This window comes from Strix aluco, chromosome 13, assembly GCF_031877795.1.
Source record: "Strix aluco isolate bStrAlu1 chromosome 13, bStrAlu1.hap1, whole genome shotgun sequence".
NCBI lineage: Eukaryota > Metazoa > Chordata > Aves > Strigiformes > Strigidae > Strix > Strix aluco.
This window is the reverse complement of record NC_133943.1, coordinates 310788-322307: the sequence shown is the minus strand read 5'-3', so window position 1 is coordinate 322307 and position 11520 is coordinate 310788. Positions and strand designations below refer to the sequence as shown.

Genomic DNA, 11520 nt, shown 5'->3' with positions numbered 1-11520 from the left:
GGACCATACCGGGATTAGTATTATGGTTAATGTCGAGGTTTGCGTTTGGAGGTGCTGAAGATCTGACTTTACAGGCTCCACAGTTTATGTTGAGAAGTGTGTGACTGACTGACTGATGGCTCATCCCCGAGGCAGCGCCTGTCGCTGAGGAGCCCGCTGGGTGCAGCTGTGGGCCATGCCTCGGCACACACCTGCCAGACCTTTCCCAGTACTGCCAGCCTCTCTTCAAGACCTGCAGCAGACCAGAACTCTGTGCAGCCTTCTGAGACCCAGATGAGCGAGAGGTTGGTACAGTTCCATTTTCCAATCTCTGTTCCTTCCCTAGTTACCCCTAACATGGCGTTTGGTTGTTGAGCACTGATCTGCAAGATGCCTCCCTTGGCTGGCAGTGCCTCTCAGAAATGGTAAGTGTCAGGCTATAATTAGGAAGTCTGTAATCCATAGATTAGTGGCTCCCTGCTCTAAAGTCTCCATCTGTTGTACACACTGAAATCATTATATCTCTAGTCTCAGTCCTGCTCCAGGCTTCTGTGAGTGGTTTTCAAAGGATTTTCTTTGTTGTGCAAAGCAGCTTGTTGATGGCTGTCACTTGGTGGCCAGGCACTTGAGCAGACACTGCACAATGGCCTCTTGTCAGTGTGGCACAAGCTGTGGGATGCTCCTCTGTCCAAGCAGGAACGGGGCTTTGGAATGTATTTTTCTGCCGTGTTCAGAGACTCAGCCCCCCTCAACATGAGCAGATGGCACATGGCCAGTTATCGGGGCTTTGACTATGTTCAGACAATATCTCCCAAACAATGGAAAACTATTGGCATCCAAATGGGCTGCGGAGACAACACAGAAACCTTCTAACGTGTGGTCATAGCTCCTTTCACACAAGCCATGAGTACTGGCCATGCCTGCCCCTGAGAGATGCACAGTCTGTAACACAGCCCAGTTCTTTACTCTCCAAAGCCCTCTTTAATGGTTAAAAGACTGGACAAAATGGGTGTGCCTCAAGAGTAGCCAAAACAGCTGCAGCCTGATTCTGGCCACCAGCATACTGGGGTAATTTCTACCTGAGAGTGGGCTGGAGTGCTGTCATGTACCGGGGACAGACCCAGACAAGGCTTGCCCTCTCTTGACCGTCGTACGGATAGTCTGGGACTCCCGTGCATTGCCCCATCCTTTCTATTGTCTTGCAGCTGAACACGCCTTGCAGCTATCCCAGAGAAACACCCGGAGAGTTCTGGGCTCAAAATCTGGTGTCAGAGTTCTTGTTATTGTCATAAAAATGATCTCTTGGATGGCCATGCTTCCATGCATGCACAGGAGATGGCAAAACCAGACATAACAGATGCTGTCACCTAGGCTTACCCCTCCGACTTGTATCAGCTCTGGATGCTGGTCTCACTGCACCGAATCTTCATCCCCCCAGCAAAGCACTCCTGGGTACATCAACACAAGTTCAGGCTTGGAGCCTACACGGCAGCTTTCCTATACCCCTACTGATCCTGGTCCAGTAAGCAGCATCCTGCCTGAAATAGATTGCTAATTTTATTACAGATTTTTAGAAGACTATAATGAATCTCCTAGTCTGATAGCTGAGTAGCTGCATAGCAATAGCCTTATTGCGCTTCACTGGACAGGGGGGATATTTTGTACTGGCACAGGAGCTGCACTCCACTGCCTTACCTGGGAAGGATCTGCAGAGCCTTCCTGAGCCGGCCACACTGCTGCTCTCCCATCACAGCAGGAGCTGCTGACAGACATCTAGGGGCAAGTACAGTTTTACAGTCTGCAGAATTTCTGCAGCATCGATGGCCAGCTAGCACACTGATGGTATTTTAAATGAAAAAGTCCAGTAAAGCAAAGAGCCCTTCTCAGCAGGTGGGGCGTGACACTCATGTTGAATCTGTGGAAATTCTGGGGTACAGAGCGACTTTTCTAGCCCTCCGACACCACACTTGTTCCACAAATGAGTTTCAACTGTGAGCTCAAGGGGCCAACTGAAAGGCTTACAAGTGGATTCATTTTCTATATAGTTTCAGTCATTAACCTATGCACAGTTGTCAGAGCTGTAGATAGTGGTAGTGATGAGGATCCCTGTCGTACGCATTAGGAGCAGCAAAGACTGAGCAGACGGTATCCAGGTAACCAGTGGGACCCACCTACTCTTGACGACATGGACTGACTGCCTTCCAGTGGGTGAAACGGTGTCCCCTTGTGCCTGCGCGGTAGGACATCGAACACGGCCCATTCCTTCCCAGACACATCGTGGTTCATTCCAGTACTGACATTCTGGGCCTGGGAAAGTCTCCAGAGAAGCGACTGCTAGAGCAACACTTCCACCACAGACAGGTACCCTTGCTCTGACTTTCAGTTCTATGACTCGTGGTCCCCCCTCAAGCACTCCCCAGGATCGATCTTCACTGGCTGGAGTAGTAGTGTGCAGTAGAACAGCACAGCTAGGAAACTTTTTCTACTGTCTAACAAGCCACAGCTAGTTTGTATGCATTCTTTCATCTCTCAGCTTTGTCCTTCGGCTCAGAAGTCCCTCTCACTGGCAGTGTTTTGTCTACCCTGAGGTATTTACAGTGCAGCCCCTGCCCTCACCATGTTTGTTTCACCAGGCAAAACAAGCCAAGCTTATTCCACAGGTCCTGTAGTGCACATCTACTTTATATGCATATTTATTCCCTTTGATTTAATTCTGAATGAGTGTATTTTAATATTAAATGCCCTTTCAGTTTTTGCTAGCCAAAGGAAATGAGACTGCTTGGCTCAAGTTCTTTTCTTCGTTCGTTATTTGAAGCTTATTGTGCAAGGGTGTTGGAGATGAACTTTCAAACTCTATTGCAATAGTAGAGATCTAAATCTAGATCTGAATTTCTGTGTCCTGGACCCATTTAACATGTTTCAGTCTTCTAAGAACACTTTAAAGATACAAGCTGCAGTGGCTCTTGGGAAAGATTTTTTTTTTTTAAATAAAGAATACATTCACAGACTGGGTTATCCTCTGGCAATCTAATATTCTTTAGCTTAGAATTGTCAGGGATTTGAGGGTAAAAAGAGGGGATAGGTGTAAATACCTGGCTAGGACTTTGCACTTTCACCATGTGCGTTCCATTTCCCCTCTAAGACTTTCCTGGCCAGTTTCCTTCCAAAGGCCTTTTTTGTAATACACGCGGCTGCCAAGAGCTGCCTTCACCTCTGGGATCACGGGCTGCCCCAGCAGGGCGGAAAAATATTTTGTCTCTCTGACAACAAATGCAATAAAAGCTCCGCTGCTCACTGCGGCCCCAGCGCTGATTATGGAGCTTCTTCAAAATGAAAACCTCAGCAGAGTTGGGACAAGTCCCATTTGTTCTCCTGAAGAAGAGAAGCTGTGAAACCCCACGAGGGTGATCCTGGGACTTCGGCCCGTGGATTCCTGGTGGGTGCTGGGACGGCACCGCAGTGACCAGGGGAGGGAAACCCGCGGCGGGAGTGGGACAGACCCGCCCAGGGCCCCGCCCGGCGTGATGTGCGTCATGGCCCCGCCCCCGACGTTACGTCCGCCATGGCCCCGCCCCCGACGTTACGTGCGTCAAGCCCCGCCCCCCCGACGTTGCGCCCGCCGTGGCCACGCCCCAGACATTGCGTGCGTCAAGCCCCGCCCCCGACTTCACGTCCCCCATGGCCCTGCCCCCGACGTTACGTCCGACCTGGCCCCGCCCCCGACGTTACGTCCGCCCAGGCCGCGCCCTCGACGTTACGTCCACCGTGGCCCCGCCCCCGACGTTGCGTGCGTGAAGCCCCGCCCCCGACGTTTACGACCGCCCTGGCCCCCCCCCGACGTTATGTCCGACCTGGCCACGCCCCCGACGTTGCGTGCCTCAAGCCCCGCCCCCGACGTTACATTCCCCCGGCCCCGCCCCCGACGTCACGTCCCCCCCGGCCCCGCCCCCGACGTTACGCGCGTCAAGCCCCGCCCCTGACGTTACGTCCACCCTCGCCCCGCCCCCGACGTTTACGTCCGCCCTGGCCCCGCCCCCAAGTTGCGTGCGTCAAGCCCCGCCCCCGACGTTACGTCCCCCGGCCCCGCCCCCGACGTCACGTCCCCCCCGGCCCCGCCCCCGACGTCACGTCCCCCCCGGCCCCGCCCCCGACGTTACGTCCGCCCTGTTCCCGCCCCCGACGTTACGCGCGTCAAGCCCCGCCCCCGACGTTACGTCCACCCTCGCCCCGCCCCCGACGTTTACGTCCGCCCTGGCCCCGCCCCCCACGTTGCGTGCGTCAAGCCCCGCCCCCGACGTTACGTCCCCCGGCCCCGCCCCCGACGTCACGTCCCCCCGGCCCCGCCCCCGACGTTACGCGCGTCAAGCCCCGCCCCTGACGTTACGTCCACCCTCGCCCCGCCCCCGACGTTTACGTCCGCCCTGGCCCCGCCCCCCAAGTTGCGTGCGTCAAGCCCCGCCCCCGACGTTACGTCCCCCGGCCCCGCCCCCGACGTCACGTCCCCCCCGGCCCCGCCCCCGACGTTACGTCCGCCCTGTTCCCGCCCCCGACGTTACGCGCGTCAAGCCCCGCCCCCGACGTTACGTCCACCCTCGCCCCGCCCCCGACGTTTACGTCCGCCCTGGCCCCGCCCCCCACGTTGCGTGCGTCAAGCCCCGCCCCCGACGTTACGTCCCCAGGCCCCGCCCCCGACGTTTACGTCCGCCCTGGCCCCGCCCCCGACGTCACGTCCCCCCCCCGGCCCCGCCCCCGACGTCACGTCCCCCCCGGCCCCGCCCCCGACGTTACGTCCGCCCTGTTCCCGCCCCCGACGTTACGCGCGTCAAGCCCCGCCCCCGACGTTACGTCCACCCTCGCCCCGCCCCCGACGTTTACGTCCGCCCTGGCCCCGCCCCCGACGTTACGTCCGACCTGGCCCCGCCCCCGACGTTGCGTGCGTCAAGCCTCGCCCCCGACGTTACGTCCGACCTGGCCCCGCCCCCGACGTTACGTCTGCCCTCTCCCCGCCCCCGACGTTACGTCCGACCTGGCCCCGCCCCCGACGTTACGTCCGCCCAGGCCCCGCCCACGACGTTGCGTGCGTCAGGCCCCGCCCCCGACGTTACGTCCGCCCTGGCTCCGCCCCCGACGTTGCGTGCATCAAGCCCCGCCCCCGACGCTTACGTCCGCCCTGGCCCCGCCCCCGACGTTTACGTCCGTCCAGGCCACGCCCCCGACGTCACGTCCCCCGGCCCCGCCCCCGACGTTACGTCCGCCCTGTTCCCGCCCCCGACGTTACGCGCGTCAAGCCCCGCCCCCGACGTTACGTCCACCCTCGCCCCGCCCCCGACGTTACGTCCGCCCTGGCCCCGCCCCCGACGTTGCGTGCGTCAAGCCTCGCCCCCGACGTTACGTCCGACCTGGCCCCGCCCCTGACGTTGCGTGCAAGCCCCGCCCCCGACGTTACGTCTGCCCTCTCCCCGCCCCCGACGTTACGTCCGCCCAGGCCCCGCCCACGACGTTGCGTGCGTCAGGCCCCGCCCCCGACGTTACGTCCGCCCTGGCTCCGCCCCCGACGTTGCGTGCATCAAGCCCCGCCCCCTGCGTTACGCCCGCCTTGGCCCCGCCCCCGACGTTACGTCCGCCCTCTCCCCGCCCCCGACGTCACGTCCCCCCGGCCCCGCCCCCGACGTTTACATCCGTCCAGGCCACGCCCCCGACGTCACGTCCCCCCGGCCCCGCCCCCGACGTTACGTCCGCCCTGGCCCCACCCCCGACGTTGCGTGCGTCAAGCCCCGCCCCCTGCGTTACGCCCGCCTTGGCCCCGCCCCCGACGTTACGTCCGCCCTGGCCCCGCCCCCGCCGTCTCCTGCCGACGATTCCCCGAACAGATTCCAGACAGACCCTGCAAATCTCCGTGAATGTAAAGTGAGATTTTTTTTTTAAAAATGCTGCTGTTTTATTTTTTTATACAAACTAAAACACCAGAGGTCATTGAATCCTATATTAAATACATAAATTAAAAAATAACCATTCATAAAACTTTACATACAATAAGGATTCTCTTCTACACGTTAATACATATCGTACAGATCCATGTCCAGTGTTTACCAAAGGGTCGTTCTGCCAAATCATTTACAATTCTGTTCTGGAACAGACACCAAAAAAATTGGGAACAAAAAGTTTCTATAAAAACACGCAGGTGCTGCTGTGCGGGAGGGCGGGGGAGAAGGAAAATCCCTTCGACTCACCAGCAGCTGTGGCTGTTCATTGAACCTGCCCTGGCCTGGTCCGTCCCGTGGGTGCCGCGGGACCAAAGCTGGGGGGGGGGGGGGTCAGAGGACACTTCCGCTGGGATGACGGCAGGGAGTCTGGAAATGAAGCACAGCTACAAAAAAGCCTCTGTGCCCCTCCAGGCACCTCAGCGGAGGGTGGAGCGGTGAGCCAGGCTGGTAATACTGCAAGCAGCCCAATTTCCTTCTGCACCCCAACGGCCCCAATTCATCTCACCTCTCTCGGCCCCCACCTGCAGTCCCTGAACTGACAGAATTGTCTTCGCACCCTCCGGCCCTGATCAGGGAGAAGCCGCAGCACGAGGCACACGGCTCATCTCCTGCTGGGGTGGGGTGGAGAGCCTGGAGCGCTGGTGCTCCCACTGCAGCCCCGGGCGGATGGGCGGGAGGAATCCAGGGCTTTATCTGCTGTCCTGAAAGGCTGCAATACATGGATTTTTATTTTGCTGGTAGGTTTAGGGGAGGGGAGGTTGGCTGCAGTGACTAATTTGAGGGAGGGGTCTCAAGACTTTGCCTCAGTGAATGTCAGAAACAGCAGAAAGCCCTGGATAAACAACTTCAGGACAGAGAAGGGGGGGAGACCCCAGAAAAACAGACCCAAAAACTAGTTGCCCATGAGATGTAAAACTAAACCACAAGGAGTGTAGCGGTTGTGGCAGCTAAACAAGTCTAGATTCAGTTCCCCATACCTCGACTGGAAGTACACTTTCATAAGCTCTAGCAACGATACACTATATACAATATGGAATAGATATATGCATATATATGTACATATACATATATACTTTATATAGATACATGTATATATATATACACAAACATCAAACACGATCTAGCTGACGGCAGAACGTTTGTACTACTCTCCTCACAAGCGTGTTTCAGGTGTGGCTTGTGTTGTGCTGCGAGGGGAGCGAAGCAGCTGCCGTTCAGCTCGGGAGTTCACCAATCTCTTACAAGTTTGCAGACCAAGATAAGCTGTGGACTGTCTCCCAACCCCCACCCCACCCTAAGCCCTTGGAAATGGAGCACCTGCGTGCATATGTACACATGAGAGCAAGGGAGGGGAAATTAGGCAAAAAAAGAGGAATGAAGTAGGATGTGCACAAGGCGCCTCAGAGGGCCTAAATGATGAAGCCTGCCACAGATCAGTCAGGTATGATCTGAAACGAGATATTTCTATCTGTGCCGTGAACCTTCCCCTATGATTGCCTGAAACAACTGTTTCTAGTCCTCCTTTTTCTTATATCAAAGCAGGGGTGGAAGTTACTGCACCATCATGGCACACAAGTGCTGCTCATTCTTCTGCAAGAGTTCAATGTTTTATTTGCAGGCCCAAATCCTGGGGAAAAGTTCCCAGCCTCTATTTCCTTGCAGGACACTGCAGCCAAGTGGCACGACATGAACGGGTGCTGCAATGAGAAAAAAGAGCGAGAGGGGGAAGAGGGAATAACCAGAGAGGAAAAACCCCTTTTTGTAGCTGACAAGATGCTGTAACATCGCTGAGAGACCTGAAGGAGTCACAGGTGTGGGGCGAGACTCTCAAAGGGCCGGGCTGCAGAGGGCAGGACTGAACTGCTACCAGCGCTCTTGGAAAGCACCTGTAGGTTTGGGCCAACCCCATCCACAGATTCTGCTGCGAGGGGAAAAGAATTTAAACAAAGAGCATGCAACATACCTGTATTCATTTAACATACCTGCCCACAAGCCTGTTTTTAAAAAAATGAACCAACAAAGATAGTTGGTGTAGAATTCAGTAAACCCCTTGACTGAAACAAACTGCTTCAAGATGTTAATTCTAAGGAGCAGGGGAAAAAAAAAATAATCACCTGCTAATAGCTTTTAGTCTTTGATGGAAGGCTTAACACAATCTCAGGGCATGCAAGAAATGAGGGTGTTAGGAGTCTTTGTGGAGAAATGGAGCCCAGCACTGCAATCCAGTTGGGTGAAAGGACATTAATGCTTGAAAGCCATTCTGGACAAAAGCTATCTGAGGGGCAGGCATCGTCAGTACTGAGGAGCTCCATCCCCACCGGGGCCAAGGAACTGCTTTTGAAACCTGCGGGGTTGCTGTGGCAAGTTACTTCACTGCTTTGTGCCTCAGTTCTTTCATCCGTAAAAATAAACAAGCAAACAGAGGAGAGACTCTTTGTAAAGCACTTTTAAAGCTTCTGATAGGCAGAGTCTGTGTGCGTATATTGGTACATGTGAGCCCAGTGTTGAAGGTTTAAGGAATGCACAGGCTGTATTCTGGCCCTTAGTTTTCTATTTGGTAACTGAGACATCCATTTCTCCCAGTTGAAGTGAAGGCTCCACCGTGAAAGGCACAGCTCAAAGAAGGAGCCTTGCCACAGGAACCTGATGTCTAAACAGGCACAACTCCCTTTCTAGGGGAAGGCAAACAGGGGCACAGAGAAGCGCCTCGTCGTGCCCAGCTCCTGCAGCACAGCAGCGAGGAAGGGGAAGCAGGTGGCCGCTGGATGCTCTGCTCCCAGCCAGCACTGGACCTTCACCACTTTGCTGCAGGTGGAGACTCCTCAGGGTTTGTTTCCCACTGACTACAGGGGCACGGACCTGCGCTGCCTCTGGGAGACACCAGGACTGGGTTCCAGGCTTTGTGGGCAGAGGTGAGTAATGCCTGAAATGCAAACTACTTCTAGTTATTCTTAACTGTGGAAAAATCTAAACAGACTAGTGATACTTCTTCTTACTTATAATAAGGATGTGTTCACACAGCTTCTCCCCATTTTTGGTTTATATGTCATTGATCAGGAAGCCAGCTAACAAAGTCAGTTTGACGAGCCAAACCAAAACATTTGTTCCAAGCTGGGACAAAACAGGTGGAAGCTGATGCTTTGTGGATCGTGCCACATGGACAAGGGGGTTGGCTTTTTCCCCGCTCTGTCCTCCAACATATTTCTTGTCTTTCTCAGAAGCTACTCTGTGGGTCCAATCCAGTGATCCTCAGTGTATTATTCAAACAGTAAACCCAAGTATAGTCATTATTATCTCAATGGCAGTCTTTAAAGAGTAAGAAAAGTATCTGACAACAGACAGGCTGTTCTTCATGGAAGGAGGGTGAAGAGAGATAAGGCTACAAGTGTCAGAAATCCTCCTTACGCCAGACACCCGCCTCTTCCCCTCCTTTGCTGAGTAGGGTGGTGCTTTGTTATGATCCCAAGCACAAAATGTGGTGCCCTGTCCTGCCCATCCTGCAATAAACCAGAAAGTGTTTTTCCTTTCTTCCCCCACATTGCAGCTGTCATTTGTTCCTGAGGTTAAAACCAAAGAGGGAGAGGAGTCCCTGCAGTGAGAAAGCCAGACAGTTCAAACCAAATACTTTGTTGTCAGCATCTCTCCACCGCTCATAAGTGTCTCTCCTGCTCTGTCCTGTTCACTTTTGATCCATTCGTGGGATGACAGTGTCATATTTAAACGACTGCCCTGCACAGCAGGGATAGATTTTTTTTCTGTTGTAACTTTGGTTCCATGCCCAAGACACACTGACTTGATCAGCTGAAAGTGGTTCCTTCCCTTTAAGTTCTTCCTAAGTGATGTAGGTTCACAGTTTATTGTTCTTCCCCTTTTGTAATTTCAACATATAGAATTTCATTAGATGCAGCATATATCATAGCTTTAGACAGGAACTGTCAAGTAACAAATCTTGAGTGATGGCTTTAAAATACAAGGTGGTTACAGTCTTGGCTACAGGTCATTCCTTTTTATACTTTTTAAAATAGGTGTAAACAATGTTCTCTTCATCAGGGGATGGAAGCATTTGCCTTTATAAGGACTTATCTGTGTGGTCGGGCACTCTAAAAATAAAAAAAAAAAGAACATCTGTATCAGGTAAGTGGTAAGCTCCTCTACCTACCTATCCCAGCTAAGATGCAGTCTATCAATCAGAAAGTTGAAAAAGTCTGTTCTTACAGTTACCGTTGTTAAACTGTTTCTGTTCATCCGTATGAAAGGTATTTGTGAAAATTCTGGGTATTTTGCCAAGCCTGTCCATTTAACCCTACAAAGTACAGCCCCTCTGGCCCATAAAAGTCCTCATGGGCATCTTCAGATGAATAGTTATGCACCAGTTTCAATAACTCTTGAACTGCCTAAAATTCACCAGGGGTGGGAGACATGACAGCAGGTAATACGCTTGTGGAGTCAGGGCAGCTCCAGATCTCTGGCTACTGCAGCAATGAGCCCAACACAGACTGCTCCTGTTCCAAGGAAGCCTTCCCTGCCTAGGCAAAGAACTGCAGTTCTCAGGTTTGAAACCAGGGAAAAAAGGGCATATTGTGTCTTTGTTCTCTCAGCACTCAAGCCTACATGGTAAAATTCCCTGAGTGCAAAATCCATGCAGACCAGACTTCCTTATGTGATCACAAATAAGTGAATGTGTATATTCAACAAACAGAAATAATGTGGGTAGGAAAATCACACATGAACAGGAAGTAGAGAGCTTCTGGACTGGGCCTTCTATATTGCTCCAGATGGTTTCATTCATGCCTGTCCTTCCTCATCTGAGAAGTACAGCAGTGGGTGCTGTGCTCACTCTGAAAGTAACCAGAAACTATAATCTGCAACTGCACTGTGGTTTGCTCCCAGCTAGTTAAAAAGGTCAGTAAAGGATAAACTGCAGCAAGGCATGAACAAAACCAAAGGCCTTTCATCATCAAATGACTCTCCAGGTACATTTCAAGGATGCGTTGTGCTTTTTTTGTTGTTTTATCAAGGATCTGTTTGAAGTCTCTTATGATAAGGTTAACAAAGTTAACTAACTTGCATCCAGTGGAAATAAAGCAATTTTGCAAAGATCCCCCTGATGATCTGTATCGCTGGTTCTAAGGACCAGAAGTGCTGACGGCACACTCCCCGTGCCATGCTCACCCTTGCTGAGTTACTTCACACATCAAAGTCCCCTGGGTAGGCAGGTGGTTTTTAAAGTGAATGGGAGACACAAATCAATGTTAGTTACTCTCTCTGGCTCCATGTATTCCAGCCTCAGAAAACACAACCTTGCCAAAATCCCTCTCAGTCTCGCCAACACCATCCCCAAATTCCTTGTCTTGAGATTTCTCCTCAGGCACTGAGGGGTGAGGATCCCGTGGAGGGAAGTGGAGGGGGTGAAGACTGGGGTCAGGCAGGGGACAAGGAGCTAACAGCTGCTTACCATTACCTTGTTTGTGAGGAATTGCTACAAGACTTGATGCTTTGCACTTGTAGAGTGACTTGCCTTGGTAAAACACTACAGATACCATGCTTGCTATGATGC

General features: G+C 53.1%; 1 protein-coding gene across 5 annotated transcripts in view; it reads right to left on the bottom strand.

The window, feature by feature from the left end:
• Positions 1–5872: 5872 nt before the first annotated feature.
• The window catches only part of JAKMIP2 (janus kinase and microtubule interacting protein 2), a 57629-nt gene continuing 51981 nt past the window's right edge, over positions 5873–11520 (bottom strand). For 3 of the 5 annotated variants that reach the window (XM_074838342.1, XM_074838341.1, XM_074838343.1), the window contains one exon: positions 5873–10063. The gene's annotated coding sequence lies outside the window, so the exon portion shown is untranslated. The remainder of the gene's footprint in view (positions 10064–11520) is intronic. The other 2 variants (XM_074838344.1, XM_074838345.1) reach the window with 2 other exon arrangements.